We start from the raw sequence: 25,146 nt of genomic DNA on the forward strand, positions 1-25,146 counted from the left end.
TTTGATGTCAGTCAGTTCTGAGAATGGGGTGGAAATGGGGATTACTAATCTGTGTGCATTATAATATTCCGAGCAAGGAAATTACATTTCACTTAGTTGCACATTGCAAACCTGCCGAGTGCATAAATGTGTTGATAGGTCATGTTTTTACATATGAGGATAATGAACACACCAATGTGCTAAAAGTACACAAGGTCTCCATCTTACTACATTAAAACAGAAGTACCTTTAATTTTTAAAGCAGATGAAATCTCGTATGAAGTGCCCAGTGACCAGCATGTTTCCCCTTAAATTGTCTTATCTGAACTTTTCTCTCTGTCTAACATTTTGGAAGCAATCATATGCATAACTACAGCCACCAGGGGACAAAAGGACATAGTTAAAAATACCTCCTCCACATCTTTCAATCCTTAATGTTAAATGCTTTAGAATAACGCAAGAATCATTAGCTGTAAATGATGAAAAACAGTTCACTTGGTGACCACAGCCGTACTTGTAACTGTTCAGAAGTCTAAATTCTCTGTGAATTAAGATATGATTATGAAATCAAGACCCTACAGATAGGTTGTCACCCACTAGTTTGCATACAGGATGTGTAAAAATAATGTTTTAGGGAATAAAGATTAATGGTTTTCTTTCAAGAGAAACACAAGGACCAAATAACTAATTATCTTTTTGTTTCTCTGTTTCAGTAATTTCAAACCATGCTGGAATCAACTTTCTGAATATATGAAATAGCTATTAGTGTACACTGCTTGCTTCTGTCACCACACTCTATATTTATACTTTGGAGATTTCTTTTGTATGGACCTAGTTAATTCAGTCAATAATTTATATAAGAATTTTCTCTCATGTCCAAAATACACCTATATCACCGTTCTCCAGGATGGAGCTTTTGTACCTAAGAGGAGGGAGAAGAAGGTTTAGATTAGTGAGTTGAACACTAGCAATCAAGAACCCTGGGCTACTTTATTTTCAAAACAAAACTGCAGATCCAGTTCTGCTCTAGAATAAAGATCATACAATTTATTTTATTTTTAACCTAAAATATAAACAGTGAAAGATACAGTTATCGTCTATGTATCATCCATCCATCCATCATCCATCCATCCATCACTATCTTTCATCTATTTATATCTATCTTCTATAAATAATTTTCTCTATCTTCTATAATCTATTTATCAATTATCTATTTATCCATCTATGTATCTGTCATAGATCTATCTATCATAACATCAAATTCACTGACACAGATTGTGCAAATGGTTTAGATGTTGAGTCTGTTTTTATCTCAAGTAATATGGAAAAATGATGGTTAAGTAGAAGTTACATAATGATAAAGATACATTCGTGTTTCCATAAAATGTCAACAAAACAAGATGACAAATGAGAAGAAACAACCAAACAGACAGTGGTTTTTATCTTTTCAGTACCAATTTCTTTTTTCAATAAATTTTCCTGTAGTATTTGTTTTAAGTGCAGGGTACCATCTTTCCCTGCTATGCTAACTATTGGCTGACAGGGTATAAAAGTAAGCATGAATTGATATGAGTGTCACTATTTCAAAGTCTTTTAGACTTACACTGACACAATTCCCTATGTGCTATGTTTAGGGAGAGCTTTGTTAACACCACTTGAAGTAATGAGAACTTTGTCTCATTCATTAAGAACACAGTGTAATTCTTAGATATTTCAGTTTAAAATGTCATTTATAGTTCTTAGTTATTTTGTTTCATTAAAATTTTTCATGTTTATTTAGTCAAAGAACATTAGATTAGCCAATGGTAGGAATGCTGCATATAGTAGCTAAAGCCTTACTATATGGAATAATAAAAGGAGTTAATTTTGTCAGATCAGCTTCATGCTGGCATGACAGGGGACACAGAATTTCTTGCCCTCTAGCAATGGGTCTTTAGTTAAGATGTTAGATTTTTAGGAGACTCAGTTTTACAGGGGTACTCTGTAATGGGGATTCAAGCACAGCAGGTTTTCTCTCAAACTAGAATTTCTATATTGAGCATGCAATCATTGTTGGACACACAATTAAAGCAAAGTGCTGACATCCTCCACCCAGCTATATTTATTTTCTGGTGAATGGCATATAGAAAAAAATTACCCAGTGGCTACCTTTGATTAATGGCCGACACTTAGCTACAACAGCCCCCTGTGACGTGCCCATCAACCTGTGCATTTAAAGCCTCAGGTATCGCTTAAACTTGCTTATTAGTTCTGTGCCATGCAGGCTGTCAGGAAAAGTGCCTGGAAGCTAATTTGATTGTGTGTGTGTGTGTGTGTGTGTGTGTGTGTGTGTGTACAAACATGGAAGCTAGAGGAGTCAGGCATTATCCATCTTTATTTTTTCTTGAGGCAGTGTCTCTCACTGGCATAGGATACACTAAGCTAATCTATCTGGTTAGTGAGCCACCCTAGTGTTGGGATTGCAAGTGCCCACCACACGGATCAACATTTTTATGTGGGTTCTGAGGTTCAAACACATGTCCTCATGTTTTCAAGGGCAGCTCTTTACCAACTTAGCTATTTCCTGCTAAGTTACTTTTAATGACCTAAAACAAAGCTTATTTACTCTCTACTCTGCAGCTATGGGCAGTTGAGTAAGGCTCAGCTAAGAAGCAGCTTGTCTGCTCTGTGATATGCCTAAAAGCCTGGTATATGTGTTTGTGGTCCTTTGATGGAAAAGTGGGACTAGCTGGTTTGAAGACCTCACTCACAGGTCTGACTTAGTTGGAGCTGTCTTCTGGACATCCACATTGCATCTTGGTGCCAGAAGGCTGAGTCTTATACACAGGCACACTTATGCAGGGTCTGTGCATCTTACATTTATTAATATGCCATTGCCAGAAAAGTCACAGAAGCAATCTGGCAACCATACAGGGAGGGGATTACATAAGAATATGCATTGTGGGAGAATCAAATCATTAAGTGAACAATTTAGTTATCTGCATGAGCAATAGTTTTGGAGAGATAGCTTTTCATTACTGTTCTGTCCTCAAATATAACCACAACCCTGCATTAACTAGATGGCCACACAGAGTCTTGGTTATATGTCAGTGCTATCAGGTTTGAGGCAGTAATTCCTGGTGACTCACTGTTAGAAGCTTTAGGATAAAATACAAGACAGAGTTAAATGACTTGTTGAGTAAATGTTTGCCATAAAAAAAAAAAAAGCAAAACTACCAAATACTGAGAATAACAACTCATTTATTCTGAGGAACAAAGAAGAACACATCAGGAATCGAGAAAGCATTTGTGGCTATTTAGAAAGTCATTAGCTTAGCAAATCTTTTCTTTGTAATTGATATTTGAGGCAGCTTAGTGGAAAGGGATGTTACTTTCCTTTTATTATGCATCAAATATTTAATGCATTCATATAACACGCTTTTCGAAAAAAAATTATCCTTATTTAAGAAGCAATCTCAATTGTGCTATGCTATCAAGCTTTATTGCCCATTTTCAGTCATGAGAAAGACCTCATAGTTCTAATGAAACAGGAAACATTTTGATTAGCATTGCAATTTTTATTGAAATTTTATAGTATTTTAAAATGATTAAGTAATAGTAATTAATGCCATATTTGTTTCTTATTGTAAAGGAAGGGTATTATTCTCGTCAGCCAGTTTAGAATAAAATGGGTTGCTTCATTTAGAATTAGGTGACAATGAACAGCATAGAGAACATGTACATGGTGCCTCCTGCTCATGCTGTTCCTGAGTTCCACACTACGGCTCCCCCCCCCCAAAAAAAATAAAAACTCTGGTGCTTATAACACAGTGCTGAAAGTCTGTGGGGAAAACATAAATAAAGTTTAAAGGATAATTTATTTTCTGACATTTTAATATATGGGACAGCATCACCAGAAGCAGAAAAATAAAGGTCCTAATGTGTACATCTTCCAATGACCCTGCGGAACTGGAAGGGTGTATCAGTCTTCCAGTCAACCACATAATAGTCATCATTGTGCCATATCTCAGCATAGGAAAGTGGAGAGGAAACTACTGTCTACACGAGTTTGCAGCATGTGGAGATGTGATCTGCTTACTTAACATGCCTGCCTCCTCTGTTAAGAGTCCACAGCTGCCAAGAGTTTAATTTAGTTAACTAACAGGCAGGTTTGGAATTTCCATGGTATCCTGTATGTTGAACATGCAGAAAGATTGCTAAGAAATCAAAAATGAAAGGTGTAACAGGAGGTTTTAATTTTCTTTTTTTTTTTTTATTTTTTTCTTTTCTAATTTAAATTTGAAACGAGATTGTTTTACCTGTCAGTCCCAGTTCCCTCTCCCCCCTCCAAACCTCCCATCCCCTTTCTGCTTCCCAGGGAAGGTGAGGCCTTCCATTGGGGAATCTTCAAAGTCTGTCATATCATTTGCAGCAGGGCCCAGGCCCTCCCCCATGTGTCTAGGCTGAGAGACTATCCCATTATGTGGAATGGGCTCCCAAAGTCCTTTCCTAGACTAGGGATAAATACTGATCCAATACCAGAGGTCCCATAGACATCCCAGTCCTCCTAACTAACACCACATTCAGGGAGTTTGGGTTAGTTCTGTTCTGGTTTCCCAGCTATCAATTCGCCCTTATTCAGGTCAGCTGTCTCTGTGGGTTTCTCCAGCCTGGTCTTGACCCCTTTGCTCATCACTCCTCCTTGTCTGCAACTTGATTCCAGGAGTCTGGCTCAGTGATTAGCTGTGGGTGTCTGCGTCTGCTTCCATCAGCTACTGGATGAACTCTCTAGGATGGCATATAAGGTAGTCATTATCAGGGAAGGGCATTAAAGGTAGAATCTCCATTGTTGCTTACATTGTTAGTTGGAATCATCCTTGTAGATCTCTGTACATTTCCCTAGTGCAAGATTTCTCATTATACCTATAACGGCTCCCTCTGTTATGGTATCTCCTTCCTTGTTCTCCTTTATTCTTCCCCTGACTCAAACTTCCTGCTCCCTCATGTCCTCCTCTCCCCTCCTCTTTCCTTTCTCTTTCTTCTTTCTCTCCCCTCCCCCTCTCCTCCCAGTTTGTTCAGGAGATCTTGTCCCTTCCCTTCTCCAGGGGACCATGTATGTCTCTCTTAGGGTCCTCCTTGTTTCCTAACTTTTCTAGCAGTATGAATTATAGGCTGGTAATTCTCTGCTCTATGTCTGAAATCCATATATGAGTGAGTACATAGCATGTTCCTCTTTTTGTGACTGGTTTACCTCATTCAGGATGTTTTTTCTAGTTCCATTCATTTGCCTTCAAATTTCAAGATTGTTTGTTTTGTTTTCCTGCTGAGTAGTACTCCATTGTGTAAAGGTACCACATTTTCTCCATCCATTCTTCAGTTGAGGGGCATCTATGTTGTTTCCTGGTTCTGGCTATTACAAATAATGCTGCTATGAACATAATTGAACAGATGTCCTGGTGGTATGAATGTGCATCTTTTGGGTATATGAGTGGAAGAAAAAAAACAACAAAAGTTAATTTTCATTTCTTAAACTCCACATTAGCAACTATTAATATGTTTCTGGACTTAAAATGAGCCATCTGTGGAAGGGCTGTTTTTTAAAAACTACAAGATGAAGTTTTAAAAAGTACAAGATGACCTTTTCATTGTGCTTTCTAAATGTGACCATCACAATTTCTTCACTTGGAATCTACAATTATTCACGCATTCCATTGTGAAAGCTGCCTGCTGTATATTGAGCAAATGGATTGTATTGGTCACACAGGACCACAGAGGGAGACGGAATACTTCACACTTGTTAGCCTGTGGTCATTCATGGACATGAGGGTGGTGCTGAGACAGAAATATCACAGTGGTGGAGGAAATGTGCAGAGCAAGAGAAGAAGGACACAAAATCCTGACATTCCCCAAGAACTTTGCCTCTGTGACTTAGCTCACAGAAAGACCTTAGCTCACAGAAAGAACAAAGACTTTCCACGACACAGACACTGGGTAGTGTTCAATTTGGAATGGAGCAATGTTTGCTATAACTAGTCTAAGTTACATTTTTCAAGAGGATATAATTATTTACATAAATAATTACATAAATACGTTCTAATGATCCTTTATTTGGGCAGACAATGCCAAACAATAGTTCCCTATGTGTTTGGGCCATCTGTATTCTTATTGTTGTATATTCTAGCTATTTGTCATGCTCTCCAACAATTTTAAAAGTAAAATTTCACATTAACATATAAAGTAATGAGTTTCATCATGATGTTCTCATCCACATGTCTTTATACTCTGGTAAGGATACAAAGACCTTCTTAACCACCTCCATGAGTGAGGAAATGTCAGAACGTGCAATAATGAAAATCTCAAGCAAGTCATGTCTGTTACATCCTAAGAACAGCATTCTAAAAATTAGCTTCCCTGCTTGCTTTCTTCCTTTAGTATTTTATAACTATTTACTTAATTATCCCATGTGTGTGTAGGGGAAAGTGGGTACAGGCATAGCCCATGTGTGTGGAGGGCTGAGCATGCCCAGGCACAGCATGTGTGTGGAGTGGTGAGTGTGTGCTTTCATAGCACATGTGTGCGGAGGGATGCGTGTGCACATGCACAGCACATGTCTGTGGAAGAGTGAGTGTGTGCAGGCGTAGCACATGTGTGTGGAGATGAAATGGCAGGCAGCAGGTGCAACATTTCTCCCACTCTTTTGGTCCCAGGGATCAAATTTAGGATATTGGTGATGGCAGCAAGCACTTTAGATGCTGAGCATATCCTTGCCAGCCTTTCTGCTTTCTTACCACATGCGTTCCATTACACTAATTCCTACATCTTTTTTCTTTTGCTTTGTTTTTCTTCCATATATTAGTGTTTATTTTCATCTTGTTCCATAGTACTCATTCACATTAAATATCATTCTTTACAATCAATACTACTTTTGGTTTAGAATTTTTATTTCATTACAGATTCCCTAGAAGTTTCAGACACAGCACAGAGAATTCTCATGTAGCTTTTGTCCTTTCCAGTAATGCTCACATCCTAACAGTAGTAAGGTATGACATCAAATCCAGGGGACTTTCCTTCACACCAGTAGTCTACAATGGTCTATGCCATTTAATTACTGCCTAATTACTGTAACTGATATAAATGTCTGTATAACACCACCCTTTTATTGTGTCGTCTTCTTATAACCACAGCATCTCCACCCAGTAACACTGCAGGAGTCTGGGAGTGGAGATCTGTCTTAGGCATTTGTGGTACCTGCTACTCTGACGTGGTGAAATCATTTGTCATCTCTGTGGCAGTACACCTGACATAAACCACTCAAAACAAGGAAATATTTGATTCACTCATAGTTTCAGATAGTTCAACCAGAAATCATGTTCTTGTGTCCTTTATGGGGGAGAACATCAGAGGCAACGGCCATGCAGAGGAGGAAGTTGTTCACTTCATGGTGGACAAGAAATGGAGAAAGGGGAAGAGACATATACCCTTTGAAGTCTCTCTTTTAGTAACCCCTTCCTCTGACTTGTCCCAATCCCTAAAGCCCCCAGTCTCCCAAAAGAGCTGTGGAACAAAGCTTCAACATGTGACCCTGTGGGATGCATTTCAAATTCATACCTAGTATTCTGTCTGTAATCTTATGAACTGATTTTTAAAGTAAAAATGCCACCATATCTTATTTGAAAGTAAACCTTATAGACATTTTTCATCCTCTGACCAATTTTGTGGCTTACGGAGACATGTATATAAACACACATACACAAATAAACACAGTGTAAGAAAACTTAAATTATGAATTCTGCATATAAGAGGAAATGTAAAGTATGTTTCCTCTCATTTTCTTTTTGTCCACTCTCCTGTATATGTAATTGTTCTGGTTTAATGTTCTTTTCCTCCATGGCCTATGCAGCAATCACATTGTCAGATGTTAATCAGCCATTTGTTAAAACTGGGCTAGAGTTTCTAAAGAATACTTTTATTGCATAAAAGAAAATTCCTCTATGATTTACAGCATTTCCCAATAGCCCCAAATCACAAAGCTAAGCAAAAAACAAACAAAAAAACCCAACAAAACAAACATAAAAACAAACAAAAAAGCAAAACCAAATCAAATGAAGAGGGTGATTTTCTTGGCCCAGCCAAGTCATTGGTCCATATTTTGAGTTGGTCCATATTGGTCCATAAATGAGTTTAGCTGGAGGATTCAGTTCTATGACTTGCCAGTCTGAAACCCATTTACTTGCTATTATCAAATATGGGGATGAACTGTGATAAGAGTTCACCAGAGGGAATGCCGGGATTTTAGTTAGTATCTAGTTCATTTAGACATGGTGCATTGTTTTCCTTCATTCCAGCACAATGTGAGCTTAGAGTATACCAGTTAACTAAGTTAAATGCTATTCTGGAATGTTTTTTGGTCTAACAAAGGATGTACTATACCAAACAGACCCTTACACCACACATGCCATTGATTCAAAGTTATTGTATCTCTCAGAGAAAGGGGTTACGTTTTCCTGATTTAGTTGTCCTTAGTAGAAAATAAATCCTAGAGTTACAGAAAAAGAAAAGGGGACACTGATATTGAGAATATTACTAAGGTAGGAAACATGGTTGTATCTGCATGGGTATGGTTTCTTTGTAATACTGATATGAGGTTCACTTAAGATGCAATGGCCACCAAAACAGAGATTGGATATCAGGCCTATCATTCTCTAAAATGGTGCCTATAGTTCCATTTAAGTGGTAGTAGGGTGGTCATACCCGGTTACTCATGAAACTAAGATTGCATCATGAATATTTTGTTCAACCTTTTCCTTAATGGTATTAAAAGACTATCTTCTTCTATTTTAAGTTAAAATGTACTTGGAGCATTGCCTTTCATGGAACTTATCCAACTTCCTCTGATGAAGAATAATGTCATTTCTCTTCATTTGCCATCATTAAAAACATTTCAACTACTATAATTGTAAACTTGCTTACTTCTTGTGTATAAATACCACCAAATGAAGTCTGTGACCAAAAGAGATATTCAGTTAACATTGAAATTAAATATTGAGCAGATGTTCAAACAAAAAAGAATTCTCTTTGTTAAATATTTATAATTTAAAATGATTTGTTTGTTTCTTTTATTTTGTAAGTATGCGTGTATACCTGAGTTTATATATACTTTGTCTATGCAGGCACGTGCAGGGCTCAGAAAAAGCCATGATGCGCTGGAGCTAGCAATACAGGTGGCTATAATCGTCCCTATATGGGAACTGGGAATTGAACCCAGGTCCTATGCAATAGTATCAAGTGCCATAAACTGTTAGACCATCACTCTAACCCTTGTATTTAGTGTTTTAAAATTACTACAGATGTTATAATTGCCATTCTTAAAGATGTATTTTTTGTATATGTGTAAACATATCTAAAAGAAATTGCCTTGTTAGAAGGTATATATACTTTCTAATTTGGATTCATACCACAGAATTTCTCTGCAGTTAGCTCTGTTTTCATGTTCATCCTATCCAGATGTTGCTATTAGAATCCCGATAAAATGTACAGTAGCAGTAGTTGTTGTTGGTCTTCTAAATGTTTGCAGCTTTGAGTGAACATTTACAGGTTATGTTTTCCTTTTTCCTGTTTATTAATTAAGCTGAGAGTCTCTTCATATATATATTTTAATCTTCCAAATGTGTGTATTCAGTGACAATATCTGCAAGGTGTTTACTTGAACTTCTCTTTTCCTCAGTGAAATAATTTGTGATCAATTCTACACGTATGTAAACACAGTTCTCCATTTCTTCTGAGATTTCTTTTTCTTAAACTGAAAATGAAAATAGAATCACAGTGGATGAGATGGTTAATCTATTTTTTCTTTCCTGTTTACACTCACAAACTACTTTCTTTTTGCTTTGTAAGTATAAAAGTTATTTTTATAACATACACACACACACACACACACACACACACACACACATATACACATTTACCAGAACTCATCATTGCCTTCCATTTTGGATATAGCAAATATCATACCATTAAACAACACCCCTAACTGCTGAACTACAAATACATAATTTCAACACGTTTATTGCAAGAGTAAAAATCTCTTCTTTTTTTGATTTCTGAAGCTAACATCAAGATTCCAACACAAAGTTTTAAAAAACATAATCTACAGCACCTCACCAATTCTGTGTTTGGTTCTATGACATATATATGTATATAGATATACATATATATATGTGTGTGTGTGTGTGTGTGTGTGTGTGTGTATACTGCATTCACTTAAAAGAAATATTGATAATTTATTAAATAGAGGATCACCTAAAATTTAATTATAAATAATTGTTGCATGAGGGTGTAAATGTGAAAATAAGCTATATACATGCATATATATAAAATATTGGAAAGAATTTTAAATAATGATTAATTTTGGCCCTCCAGTGGCACAAAATCATGTCACTTTGTTATCCCTTAACTTGTCACATATCTGGATGTTTTTGAAAGTTTCTATTGCCCTAATTTCTTTTATCTTCGGTGTCATATTCTATAATCTTTGCCTGTACTTTCCTCATGCTAGTATTGAGAGTGTAACTATTCTTTTATGGTCAGTGAAAGGTTGGCTAGGTGTCTGTAAAATGATCCACGGGAAATTGAGCAGAGAAATCCTGAAACACTACTTTGAGCACTACCACTCATACATTTTTGATTCCCCAAGAAGCATTTTACAGAGAATTATAGACTACATCAAATACTTCAACTGGCAGCCAAATTTATAAAAAATTTAAATCTTCATTCAGCAGTGAATTCTATCAGTCAAAATGATTGACATCCTAACAACTCCAATCCTATGTCTTAATTTATCAATCAAGGCTCACCATCCCTTGTCATTTTTAAGTTGACTTGATATAAACAATTTAAGTTTTAAAAAATGTAAAAAATATTAATATCGAGAGATGAAAGGTTCTTTTCTGAAACTGGTAATTTGTATTTTAAAATGTGGCTTAAACACTGTGAATGAAAAACTTTTCCTATTGACATTCTTAATTTCTAGATTGTAGGAACGTTGATCATGTTTGCAATGGGAGAGAGACAACTCTGGGTGTCAGCAACACAAATGTCCTCCATATTCTCACTGGAATTAAGGCCTTAGATAGGATTATTTTCACCATTAAATCATTGAAGATTCATTAATCAAAATGGAAAGAAGTATGTGCTTGTGCAATTATGTTTTTTTCACCAAAGTAGTTAGTTCTGAATAGGGTTCATCCAATGGAATGTAGCAGTCATATTTATACTATGTGATGTCAGCCCAATGGGCATGGATTTTACATGTTTATAATAGACTACTTGGAAAAGTTAAACATTTCACATATTAACCAAATCTTGGGGCAGAAGAGGGAAATTCTAGAATATGTCTAGATCTCTTTAAGAATAATACAATAAACCTTTTAAAGTAAACATAGTAGAAATTAAAATTAATAGCATATATGACTGTTGTTCATGAGTGAATTAGAGGAAGTTATTGTACACAAATAGTTATGTCAACATTTACTTTATTCTGAAATAAGTTGAATTCTGTTTGTCCTAAGAAACAGTATGATAAAGACTCACTAACAAATTCTCAGTTTTTGGGAAAGGTATACTTATACTCTTGGCTTAGCACTGATGACTATAATTTATGTTACCTTAAAAATAATCTCTGTAGGTCACGGTTTCTCCTAATTTGTAAAATGAGGCACTGAGTGGTTCTTGGAGATTCTTCTTTCTGTAATGCTCTGATTCCAAGACTATCATTCTTGTGACAAATACTCCATTGTGTGAAGGCCTAGCTGGAAGCTAATGAAGTACTTTTAGTTGCACTACAGCATTCTTCCATTCATTAATTTCTCAAATACTATTAATTATTTAATATGTTGCAGGTGCACTAGATATTTGTAATAGAAGATGAATGAAATGTCATTGGTTGCAAGAAATGTATAGTCTTATAGGAGTCATTGATGTAATAAATTTGTTATAAATCATTACAGCACTCTGTTTAAAGTATGAATAACCACTATGCAGGACATACAGATTAAGTAGAAACCATGGCTTGATGACCAGTAGCTACAGGCCATGTTTGAAGAGGAGGAAAGAAGAGATTGTGTATCTCTCTCTTTTTTTTTAAAGGAAATATATTTATTTTTATTTTATGAGGGCTTTATTTTACTATTTTATTTTATCCTTGCCTGTATGTGTGTATGTGTACCACTGCATGTCAACTACCGAGAATTGTGATGACTAATTTATGTGTTAATCTCTTATAAAACACATGAAGAAATCTAAAGAAGAAAATGCTTTCTAAGCTGAAGTTAGTTGCTTTCGTTTAGCCTTTCTTCTCTTGTACATGCAATGGTTCTAACTGTAGAGCAGGTAAGGCAATCCACTTGACTTTTATTTTCTAAGCCAAAAAGCGAATACAATCAATGGCTAACTGCTAGGGCTGTGCTTTTGTATTTAAGAATACATTCCCAAACCATGCTTTATAAATGATAAACCCCAGAGATTGCAGCTAGCAGGGGAATATTTGTTATTTAACAATCCGGAGTAAAAGGTGAACAATCCTGCTACAATATACTGGTCATTAGCCCAGTCTGTGGGTTATTGGTACTCTGTCATGAACATTCATCATAGCATAGCAGTTTCTATGCATACCTATTCTGTTCACTTGACTTGCTGCACTCAGAGTTGGTCCTTATATAAATGCAGAGGTTGTGTGTACTCAGAAATATTGGAAATGATATCCAACCTGTTACTTTTTGCTTTGTGTCATTCAGATGAACTACTTGATACTACAATGTGGAAGGACTGTGGTGAAAGGGTTCCCAGTTCTTTATGAGCAATTGAATTCCGGACTCTGGTGCTGTGGACAAATGCCTTGGCTTCTTGGTTAGACTGCAGACTGCTCTTGGAGTAATGGCTGCTTCACTGAAACTTACTTACACATGCATGGGTACATGTACACACATGCACACACACACACACTCACACAGGTGTTCTAGGGGGTTTCAACTACACACAAGATGAAAATCCAGTGTTAGCTAAAAGCGGAAGCATACATACTCTGCTTGTAACATTTCTGTGAGAGATCTGCCTGCCTCGGCCTCCCAAGTGCACATTCTTAAAAACAGAAGTTTTTAGTTAGTAGATTAGTTTGAAGATAACATCCCTTGAATTTGAATCGGATTATGTTCTGAGAGAGAGGCATTTTAAAAGTGTATGTTTGTTGAAGGGCTGCTTATAGTTCACACAGTTGGCTTGAGTTCCTATTCCATGCCAAGAGAACATTCAATATTCACTTTAGGAAGTGAAAGTTCTATGGCTGTAGGCATGCTAACTATCCAGAAAGTGCCCCATCTGAGAATGTAAGGATTTCTCAAAGCTTGTTGATGTCTTCAATGCTTCTTTTTCATGGGCCAAAATACCTATATGTCTTGTGTGTCTCTGGATTTATTATTAACATCCAGAAACCTCACATTTGTAGTCTGTAATATTAGGGGTTCAATGATTAATTTTAATGTGGCAACTTGGCTGGGCTAGATGACAGTTGTTTAGATAAACTGTTGTCTATGTGTTCTGAAAGCATTTCAAGCTGGCAGATCTTAAAGTCAGCAGAAATATAGTAAAGAAATTATCCTCCTTGATGTAAGTCCTGGGCCATTGAGGTCCAAAAGAAAAGATCAAAGGCCTCAGAATGGAGAGGGAATTTTCTTCTAGACTGCAACACAGAAACCACAGTACTTTTATATTCAGAACTCTAACATAAACTCTTGCTACAATTTCCAGCCAGCTGGCCTGACATTAAAATGTCACAACTGATAGTTCTACAATTGTGTGAGCCAATTCCTTGAAATAAATCTTAGCCATGTTCTGTCTCTGTCACTCATGTGTGTGTGTGTGTGTGTGTGTGTGTGTGTGTGTGTGTGTGTGTTTATATACACATCTTTCTTTAAATGAACATTTAACTGCACACACATTCAATTGACTATAACGCAAGGTTATTTTGTTGATACCAAAATAAATATCAAATGAAGAAATTAATTTGAAAACACCTTGCATTATGAACTATGTAGTGGAATCTTATGTATTCATTTTTTCTCCTCTACCATTATCCTTATTTTAAATGTATTTCATATTCTTTCTTTCTTTACTCTTTCATCTATAATGCAAATTATTCAATGTTTGCAAATGGCACCTTTTTAAATGCACTGGCTTTATCAGCATTCATGTTCCATTAAAAGTAGAGTGATTGTGCGTGACTGTTAGTGCCCACAGTGACATTTACACATTTGCTTTCATGAGTGAGTAATGATAATTCATAAACACTGTGTAGCTGTGAGTAATTATACCCTTCTGAAGATAAAGGTTAGCACAGTCTGTAGCCATCATAAGTTATGCATTGTATGTGTACAGTTTAAAAATATATTTCCCACAATGCTTTCTATCTCTCCATTATCATCTAGAAATGCTTTATTTCTAAAAAACAAGAACTTTGTCTTGGAAAAACATTTTTGTTATTAGTTTCCTTACTGAATTATTAGCAAAGTAATTTGACACTCAGTTTACTTTTCTTCTATAGCAAATTTAAAAACACTGGCATCATGAAGACCTAACTGGGAATGTCCTTAGTAATATAGAGAGAAGTTAATTGAGAGGGAGGGATGTGGGAAGACACTTGAGAGATGCCAGGTAGACATTTTATTCCTTAAGCTGTCACTGGACTCTAATCACTAGTCCCTGGGCTATGACTTGCAGGGAAGGCTTAATTCTGAAGGTTCTTGGAGGAGCAGCACAAGGACAGGATTCACACTAAGATGCTGGTTGTAGTCTTATATGGAGCAGACTAACATGCCAGCATGTTACCTATGCTAAGACAATGTTTTGACCAGATAAATGTCGTAAGATCAGCCATGGACAGTGAATTTGATGAACTAGGTATAAGTTGATACAGCAAAATTTGATGCAGGTATGAGGAAATTGATGATTATGCAGCAAGCTGCAAAGGAAACCGAAACAGTATGAGAAACTGCATATGACCAAGACAACTTCATTAATTTTATCAGCCTGCCAGAAACAGGTTAGGATGCTATCTAGCTCTCTGCATCCAGTCCTCCTCTTCACTTGCAGGTACTGTGGTGGTGAATTTCATGTGTGACCTTGACTAATCTGGAGAACTCAGATTATTATTTTTTGGAATCTGTTTTGGGGATGAGAGTAGCATTTGGTATTACTTAATTTTGTTGTTGTTGATTTTAGACAGGATCACCCACTTTGATTGCCCAGGAAATGGCCAAGGCTGTCTATGATCTTGAGCTCCATACCCTCTGGCTTCCCCTGCTGGAGTGTTGTGAATGTAGGCCTGTACCACGCTAATTTATATGATCCCTTGGATGTCAGGTCCTCCCATTGCGCCATAGGTACAGACCCAATCGAGCATTGGAATATGTGGATCTCTTCCAAGTGGGTAGTTCTCATCCAAATCACTGAAGGTGAAGTACTCAAAAGAAATGGGGATAAGGACTTCATCTTCTCCTATTGAAGTGAGTTTGGGCCTGCTGTGTCCTCTTCTCTGGTCCTGGGAAGAGGAGATTATGCCACTGAATTTTTGGTTCTGCAATCTTTAGAGTCCTCATCAGCTTCTCTGATTATCTTGCTGACAGTCGGTCATGAGCCTTCTCAACATGAAGTTTTGTCAACCAGTTCCTCTCTCCCACTTCTTTCCTTACCAAACAATACTGGTTCTGCTGTCTGGGGAGCCCTGACTAACATAGGTATTGTCCTGATGTCCAGACACAGCCAGCCAGCTCTACTGCCCATCACAGATAAACTTGACCTAAATACACTTGCTTGCAGCCTAGGAGGCATGGAAACTGCCTGTTCAGGGCAGGCTTCCAGGGATTATGCTCCATTGTGCTCCTTGGCTGGGGTCTTGCCCTGTCAGCAAATACAACCTGTCCACCACCCTGAAAGCACTGTCTGTACGCACTGCTGCCCTGCTGTCCCAAAGGGGTTAATGCAGCTTCCATGGGGGATCTAATTCAGAAGCTGGCAAGAGCTTAGCCACTGGAAGAAATATGGCTCATGGCATGCCAGGTGACATAAATTAAAGTTAATGTTATATGAGATGAAATGTCCTCTTAGAGATTCTGTGGAATTTTGAGTATTGGGAAGTCTTAGTAGGCTAATTTTCTTTTAAAGGAAGTAGTCTATGGGATTTTCCTCTATATTTATTCCCTTATTTCACAATGAATCAGGAGATTGCTATAAAATAATCCTATTTTCAACATTATAAACATACTAAGCACATAACAAATTAATAATAGACTGTAAAAATATCTATCACAAAAAATAACAGGCAAATGTTAGCACATTATACAGAAAACACATTCTTTGTTAAAAATATATTTTAAAAAATATGAAAGTGCCAGGTAACATGAGAAAAGAGAGAGATAATTTGTTACTATGAATGTGGAAAAATGTTCAACTAAGTTACAAGGAAATTAAATGTAAAGTACATGTGATTTTATTTTTATTGTAACTTTGTGACCTTAGACAAGTTATTTAATCTTCATCCTTAAGGTTTCTCATCTATTAAGTCAACTAAAAATTGTGGCATCAATATAATTTCAGAACTTAGTGTATTTTATACAACTATTAACTAAACACGAAAATTTCAAAAGTAACATTTGTCTCAGAATAAGAATTACTTAATATGTATAATTAGTATTCATAATTATAAGTACTTATAATTAGTATTTCATATTTTTCTAAATGGTAGAAATACATATTTAAAATGTGGTATAAAAAGAACACGTGGGAAGCAGTGGACATTTCTCAGTGGTGAAGTGACTGATGTATATGTGGGTCCTGAGTCCAGATCCACCACAGCACCCATGTCAAATCCAGAAGGTCCACACCTGAAATTCTAGCAATGGGAGGTTAGACATGGGCGGATTCCTGGGGCTTGCTAGTCTAGCTTAAAGAGTATGCGCCAGAGTTGTTGAAAGACCATATCTGAAAAGACAAGATGGAGACATCACTGAGGAATATTCTTGACATAAACCACCGACTTGGTATGCACAAGACTGAGTGTACACACACACACACACACACACACACACACACACACACAGCTACCACATTATACCAACTATGGTAAATGAGCATAGTATCTCTTAGAAATCAATATCAACATAAATTTTAAGAATAGTAAACTGAAAAAAAAAGTTTTTCCCTTGACAGAACAATTGCAATTAAAGTTATTTACATTAAGAAGGGAAACTGAAAGAGTAAATAATGGCTCTACAGACAATTTCCATATCCCTCACACCAAGTAGTGCTTAAAAATGTCCCTTTCATTTGAGAAAAATATGATGCACTCCTTATAATAATAATTATGAATATATTCCGCCAACCCCAAATGATTACCATGGTAAAAAGCGAATAATGAAAACAGCATATAACACAGTCTTTGTGCCACAGATGGGATGTATGAATTTTTCCTTGTCTTCTGTTTGTTGATTTGTGTCTCACTTACTATAAGGCTCTAGGACAAAGGCAGGACCAATATTAAGGAGGGAACGGGATGAGTCATGGAAGACTAGGAAAGAGATGGAGTCGCTGTCCTCCTTTTCCTGTGGAGGCAGTGTGGAGAGCCACAGTGTGGAGGTGTCAAAGCATGCCTGTGCCTGTCTGTGCCTATCCATTTTGTCAGTGCCTGTCAGTACATGTCAGTACCTGTTAGTTCATGTTAGCACATGTCAGTGCCTCTCAGTACATGTTAGTACACGTCAGTGCCTGTCAGTACATGCCAGGGCCTATCTATTGTGTCGGTTTCTGGCAGTTCCTGTCAGTACATGTTAGTACATGTCAGTACATGTCAGTGTCTATCCACTCTGGCATTACCTGTCAGTGTTGTCAGTACCTGTCGGTACATGTTCTTACATGTTAGTACCAGTCAGTAACTGTCAGTGCTGTCAGTACCTGTCAGTCAGTACATGTTAGTACATATCAAAACATGTCAGTGTCATGAGTGCCTGCAAGTGTCTGCAAGTACATGTGAGTTACTGCAAGTGCTCTCTGTGCCTGTCAGGTCAGCATTTGTCAGTGCTATCCGTCCATGTCCATGTTAGTACCTGCCAGTGCCTATCCATGATGTCACTATTGTCGGTACCTATTATTAGTGCCTCCCTCTGAGCTGAGATGGTGACGCAGGAATGCGGAAGTGGGAGATCATAAAGAGGATGGCTTCTTTACCCTGCTCGTGCTTGTGGTGGTTTCAATATGAATTATTTCTTGAAAAAAAGAATCAGTTGATAGGAGTTTGAAAAGGAAGTACAAATAGGATCATTTACTAATTGCCTCAATTTTCCCCAGTGGCTGTTGTTGTGCCAAAACCACCATGGAGTATGAATTTGTATGCAGAAGCAAAGAGCCTTTATTCATGCTCAAGCTTGGACCCTGTGTGTACCCACCATAGTGGTACCAAACTGAGGATCCTGAAGCTCAGGTGGGGTGGGATTTTCATCATAGCAGAGGTTGGGCTGATGGGATTTCTAAAGTTCATGATCCCTGATTGGCTGACATTTGTCCAGAGGTGGCTTGGTGAAAGGCAATAGGTGTGACATCGGGTGACCCTATCTACAATGGTTTGAACATTAGGCATTCCCTTTGGATTGTTAGGTATATTCCCCTTGGATGCTGGTTGGTCTGTTTCTGGGTGTGGCCTGAGTACCCTCAGGTTGTGGTCTTTCCTGGAGTCATGTGTGGCCTTAGAGGAAACTGAAACTTGAACCTACTCTTTGGCTAGTCTCTATTGTGCCTGTCATGGCAGCAATGTAGCTACAGCTGTTTCCATGAATGGGTAAGAGTAATGATATCCAGAACAGGGAAAGAAATTCACCTAATATGTTAGGGAAGTTCTAGTCTGTTTTTATCAAGTGCATATACTCATGTCACAATTTCTGTGACGAAACATCCAACTGTTCCATTATTAGAAACATTTCCTTCCCTTTCTAGTCATCTGTGGTATTTACCCCATTTTCATAATTTCACAACCTTTGAAATCACTAATCTGTTTTTCATTAGTGTAGTGTTGTCATTTTTAGAATGTTGTTTAGAAGGCCTTTGGTGTATAGAAATTTCCTGCAAATTTAACAATTCTCTTCAGTGTGGAGGAGACAGACTCAAGAGTCAGGAAACAAACCACTCATAAGTCTCAGGAAGTTCTGATGAGTTTATAAGCCTCATCCTCCCCAAGTTGCTGCAAAAGGAAGACACTGAAGTACAGAGCCCAAACTCCAGGAGGAGATTTCCCTGACTGTTCAGCAGCTTACAAGTCATACAGAAAGCTCCAGGAGTGTGGCTTCTGTGAGTTGGCACTCAAGTTAATTGTTTTGTTTTGTTTCCTTTTTTATTTTTTGATGATCCAATTGTTATTACATCATCCATGATCTCTTATCCATACTACTGTGAATAACTTTTGAAATTCATTGGACCATTAAATTGGACTTTGGCAGAAGACTTCCTTTGTCCTATTTTTGTTTCTCTACCCCTGTGGTAAACATATATTAGCTCACATATTCTCAAGGAAAGTCACCCAAATGGAATCTTCCAGGATGTCAGCTTTTGAGATTGGCTTTTTGCCACTCAGTATATACTATGAAGATCCATCCAAGTTGTTGTAGGCATCAACTGTTCCTTCCTTTCTGTCATAATATGCCAAGACTGGTTACTTTCTCTCTTAGAGTCTTTCTTTTACCCTAAATGGAAAAATGTGTGCCCTGGTCTTGATTTAAAAATTGGAGTGATGGGAAAATGGAAAGATGCTTTAGATGCTGGCTTTGTGGCAACATGGAAAAATGGGTTCTCAGTAATCTTTGTCAAAGAGGTATATCTGTGAATCAAAGCTATCTATCGAGTCACCATCATCTTTTGTTGGCACAGAATGGCATCAAGGGTAAGTGACATTATGTGTAATATGGGCTTTGGGAGAAATGTAAGTAGCTAAATTGAAAGCTGGGGTATTTAGTTTTGTTTTAACTTGCATTAGTCCTGAGATCTCCAAGGTGAATTATTGTTTCTGGGCATTTCTGATAGGTTGGATCTTTGTGAGATTAGCATCTGATTTGGCAGACACATTAAAGGGGATGCCTCTCTTTAATGTGGGCAAGCATCATAAAATGTGTAGAAATAAGGACCTCAGAACGTATGTATCCTGTTTGGCTCCTTACATTTGGCTTTAGTCTTCTATTATCCTTGGACAGAGATATACATCATCATCTTCCCTCATTCCTAGGCCCTGAGATATGTACAGAATAACACCACTGGGTTTTCTATAGTTTGCAGATATCAAGTTAAGTCCCTTTGCCGCAATAATCAGATGAGGAAATTATCATAATAAACATGTTCATTTGCATATAATTTTGATTCTGCTTATGAGGAGAAATCTTGACTAATAGCTGTACATCTCTTAGAGGTTGTCTGAAAATGGAAAGGATTCTAACACAAAAACCATAGTCTACTAGAAGTTCAAGTTAAATAGAAACTCTGTAAAAGTCATGTATGAAATCACAGAAAATGGAAACTAAATCGGTTTCCAAAGTAAGAGAAGGTTGACAATACCAATATGAGTTCAAACAGCAAATTGCAAATGTTTCTCTGTTCACTTGGAGACCCCAATGTCAAGGACATCTTCTGGGAAGAATAATGGTTCTACCCTAAGATGTCTGTTGTCCTAGTTGCAAAAGTCTTCAACGGAGGGTCATATACCAAGGAAATATGATATTGGAGGCAGTGTTGAGAGCGACATGGCTATAAGCCAAGCAGTCTGAACAATTTTAGAATACAGAGAAGTCAAAGGAGTCAATTGTTCCCTACATCCTCCCAAAGGGACCATGTTGACGTGGTAATTTATAAACCTCTGGCCTGCAGGACATATAGTTGTTTTAAGCCATTAAGCTTGTGGTGATTTTCTAGAGCTGCGACAAGAAACCAACACAGGATCCATAGGCCGCACCAAGCTACCCTCATTTCAACACAGACTAATAGGCAACACCAGACGGTACCCAGATAATCAAGTCCAGAGGAGCACTCCAGTGGTGGGGATGTAAATGGGCAAACTTTGGAAGCCAGAGAGACTATTTATGAGGGAGAACTGATTTTCTTTAATGATAAGGCTTAAACCCAGAGAGCCATGAACTTTTCATAATGGTCAAGACGACTCCTCCTTTTATCTTGCTAGTCATTTAGAGCTCAGAGGAGAAAGAGCAGTGCTAGAGAAACTCTGAGAGGAGGCATTGTGAACGGATGACACAAATGATACAGAAGGTAACACTGAGTATGCATCGTACACTCAGAGCCTTCCAAGGCAATTTTCCATCTACTAGCCACCAAGCCGCTCACAGTGCCGGGAAAGGAGTTTTCCTCCATCATCCCCCTTGCTTTCCCACATGTAGAAACTGGGGTATCAAAACACGAACCACTGTGCCAAAAGTCTTGTATATTTTAAACAGCTCACCCAAAATTTGAACAAAAACCAAGCCTGAAATGAAATACAAAAAGAGGCATGCAGTTTGATTTATTATACTGGCATGGTTGTGGATGTGTTCTTTGTTGTTTGTTTGTTTCATTTTGCAAGCTGCAAAAGGAACTTATGATCACACCTTCTTAAAAATTTTAAATATTGGCAGTTTCCAGTCTGTGAACAAATTGTAGCATGAAGTTATCAGCCAGTGATGTTGAAAAGCAAATGTATTTTAAAAGAGATGTTAAGTGGAGCAGCTTGCTTAGCAATTCTGAGTTTCAATTTTATCATTTATGAAATGGAGATAATGGTTTCTGTATTGGGAGCACAAGGCCTGAAATACAGTTCTGCTACCAATGTTCTTTGTTTCCTTGAAGGTGTTATTCCAGTGTTCTCAGAGCAAACAACCAGGCTTTCTACTTCAAATAATAACATTAACAGTGGTAGATATGTATTGCAAAATACCACAGTGAATGTCTCAACACGTAATCATGTACATAAAAAACACATTCACATCATGTAACACTTCTGTGTCTGTCACGGTTCTCCAGGGGAGGTAAACTAGGATTATTTCATCTACTGCTAGTGTTCCATCACTGTGTTGTTTCTGTGATGAGATGAAGTCTGGGTGTAACCTGGCACAACAAAAACACGCGCTGTTCTGCCCGCAAAGGAGAGTTCCCCTCCGCTTCCCGGTCTTGACTGCCTCCCAGCCTTGGCAAGGAACTAACATCCGCATGAAGAGGAGGACTAGCAATTCAGGAGAACTGAGGAGGCAATCTTCCCAAATAAGACACAGTAGATGCTAAAAAGCAGTTTGGGTAAGCTCTCCACTGTTTTAGACAGTGAGAAGAAGATTCCTACCCGTCTCATGGGTCCTAGAGTCCACTCTGCGGCTCTTACCTACACATGTAAGTCTAACAAAACTCAGCATACTGGATTCTCTCCTCCCTCCCCCATCCCCACCCAGTGTTTGTTTGTGTATGACTGTGTCTGTTTCAATATTGGAAGTTGTTCTCATAGCTGTATACTGGCATTATGTGTGTGCTTATCTGTGAAAACCTACTTTGGCTACGTGAATTTAGTGCTTGGCAAATGGATAGAATCACTTAATTGGAACATTATTACCATTAAAATTTTAAGGACATGTTAGCCCATCAATACTGCTTTGTTTTAAGTAATGTAAAAGAAAAAGAAAGACAAGAGAAAAAGATGAAATCACCAAGTGAACAAATAAATGCATTCAGCCATAAGGCCAGCAATGAAAACTGAACAAAATAAAATGGCCCAAGAGACAAAAATATTCACTGTGAGATGTGATCGAAAAGAGGTCAGGGCTGATGGAGTATTAATCAATCATATGATCTCAGACTTTTATCTGGCAATGAATGCCAATAGTTTCATCATTGTTAGAGTTTCATCAAAGAAAGAAAGTCAACAGTGTTTCTGTTACATTCAGAGGGGGAAAATATTTTTTCCCTTGAGTTTCTAACATCAGCTGATTCTAAAAATTTGTTACTTCTCAGAAATCCTAAGCTGACTTTATCAAAAATATTTTTTTCTTAATCTTTTCCCCCTGACTAGAGAACGGAGTCCTGCTATTTGTCCTGTTTCTTTTTATCAATGTAATTACATTTCTTCAACTGAATAGCTCGTTCATATGAAACCACAGGGCATAAGACGAAGAATATCCCTATTCTTAGAATTCTCATCTTCAGCAAATCCATAACAAAAATAATGAATACAAGACTAACACAAAATAACACTAGGAAGGCTTCGGGGAGATCAGTGCTCCCTACCATAGTTTTGCTCAAAGTGTCCTTTTGGACTGGTGCGTTAGTTATAGCTGGCAATTGCCTTGATTAAATACCAGTTTGAGGATACAACTATTGAATTATAGCATTAGAATTTAGCAGGCTTAACACACAAACATAATCAGCAGCAGGACTCTGGGAGCTGCGGAGGAGACTAGTTCTCTGTGTACATCCTGAGTGCTGGAGGAAGGAGCAAGCTGGTATCAGGAAGATTAGCACTCAGAGGTTATAGGACACATTTCAGAGAGTTCCGGATTAGCACTAAGCCTCCATGCTAACAGCTTGATGTAATACAGCAATTTTCCAGCTAGAGCACCTAGGCCTTTCCAAGCTACACAGCTGGCAAGGGAGAACAAGGACCTCTCAGTCCACAGCTAACTACTCTGTGGGATTTGCCCTTCATTGACTTGCTTTATCTGAAAGGAGTGTGAGCTGCAAGCCAATGGGAAACACAAACACAGGAAGCTAGGACAGGGAGTTCTTGGGGAGAAACTCTAAGGTAGGAAAAATTTTTTAGTCCTCTTTCACATAGCAGTTCAACAAAACACTTTTATACAATAAACGTCCTAATAGACCCACCAATTAGAGGAGAGAATACTTTTAGAGCATTGCATACTTGTTTAAGTTAGCCAAATAGTAATGTGTAAATAAAGGAAAGAGAGTATGGCAAAAATACAGCTATGAAGCTCTCTTAGTGAGAATTAGGCCTCCGGGCACCAGCAATCAGGACGGAGTGTGTATGATGTAAAATCATCCACTTGGGTTCTAGAAACCTCTTGGCCATTCAACTTACATGATGATATCAAAAACCTAGGTGTTTGAAATGATCGGTTATGACTCTAGGTCTTTCCTCCCCAAAGTATTTTGAGGTTTCTGAGCAAAATCATTGAGTAAAGTTCAGAGCCAGGTAAAGTTGTGATGGCAAATACTGATTGTGTCCACAGGTCCTTTCCTCAGAAATGGAGGAGATCAGCGGTGTGAGGAGGGTGACCATCAAGGCAACTTTATGTGCTTTTTCTTAGCTACTTTTGATACCCTTTGACTTCAGAGCACCATTTTACTATCTAGAGTAGGTTGTACCGTGGATCAATAGAGAAGAAAGAGCTGAAGATAAAATTCCAGCTGTTAATTTAGGAGACCGAATTAAGCTAAGACTCATTAAGTTTGAAAATGGAGTACTTCTGTCAAACATGACTTCTGCTGACTTTGTGGCCTGCTTGTATTCTTTTATGGTGGCAATAGCAAGACAAGAGGAGTGATCAAATGACCATGAGGAGCGCGCCTGAGATGGCAAACCATCCAATAGAGATTTACATATGAGCATCACCTAGGAAGGGGGAGGGGCCTAGAAAGTCCCTGGAGCACTCCTTTAGCACTTGGTACCCTGAGCCACACTAAAGTTAGATGATGTGCTTTTCTGGGGATCCATGTAGATGTGAACATGGTGTTTCAGTTTTCTTGGGCAGCATTCCGGTCATTATTGTCAACTCTTCTTAACACATTGAGCTGTTCCTTATGTCTTCTTCAAACTCCTTGTGTCCTATGATTGTTCATCTCAATTCTGTGTTCTAGTATTCATTCCATTTTTGTGTTTAAGACAGGGTTTCTTTGTATTGCTTTTGGACCCTGTCCTGGAACTCTCTCTGTAGACAAGATGGGCCTTGAACTCACAGAACTCAGTCTGCCCCTGCCTCCCACCTAGCTCATTTGGTAATTTTTATTGATGAATGTTTCTGCAGGACTGATCTGTTTTGGAGGGGAAATTCTGCTTTGATCTTTCGTGTTATTTGTATCTTCATATTGAGATGTATGTGCGCTGCTTTTGTTAGTTCTGTG

Source organism: Phodopus roborovskii, unplaced genomic scaffold, assembly GCF_943737965.1.
Source record: "Phodopus roborovskii unplaced genomic scaffold, PHOROB, whole genome shotgun sequence".
Lineage (NCBI taxonomy): Eukaryota > Metazoa > Chordata > Mammalia > Rodentia > Cricetidae > Phodopus > Phodopus roborovskii.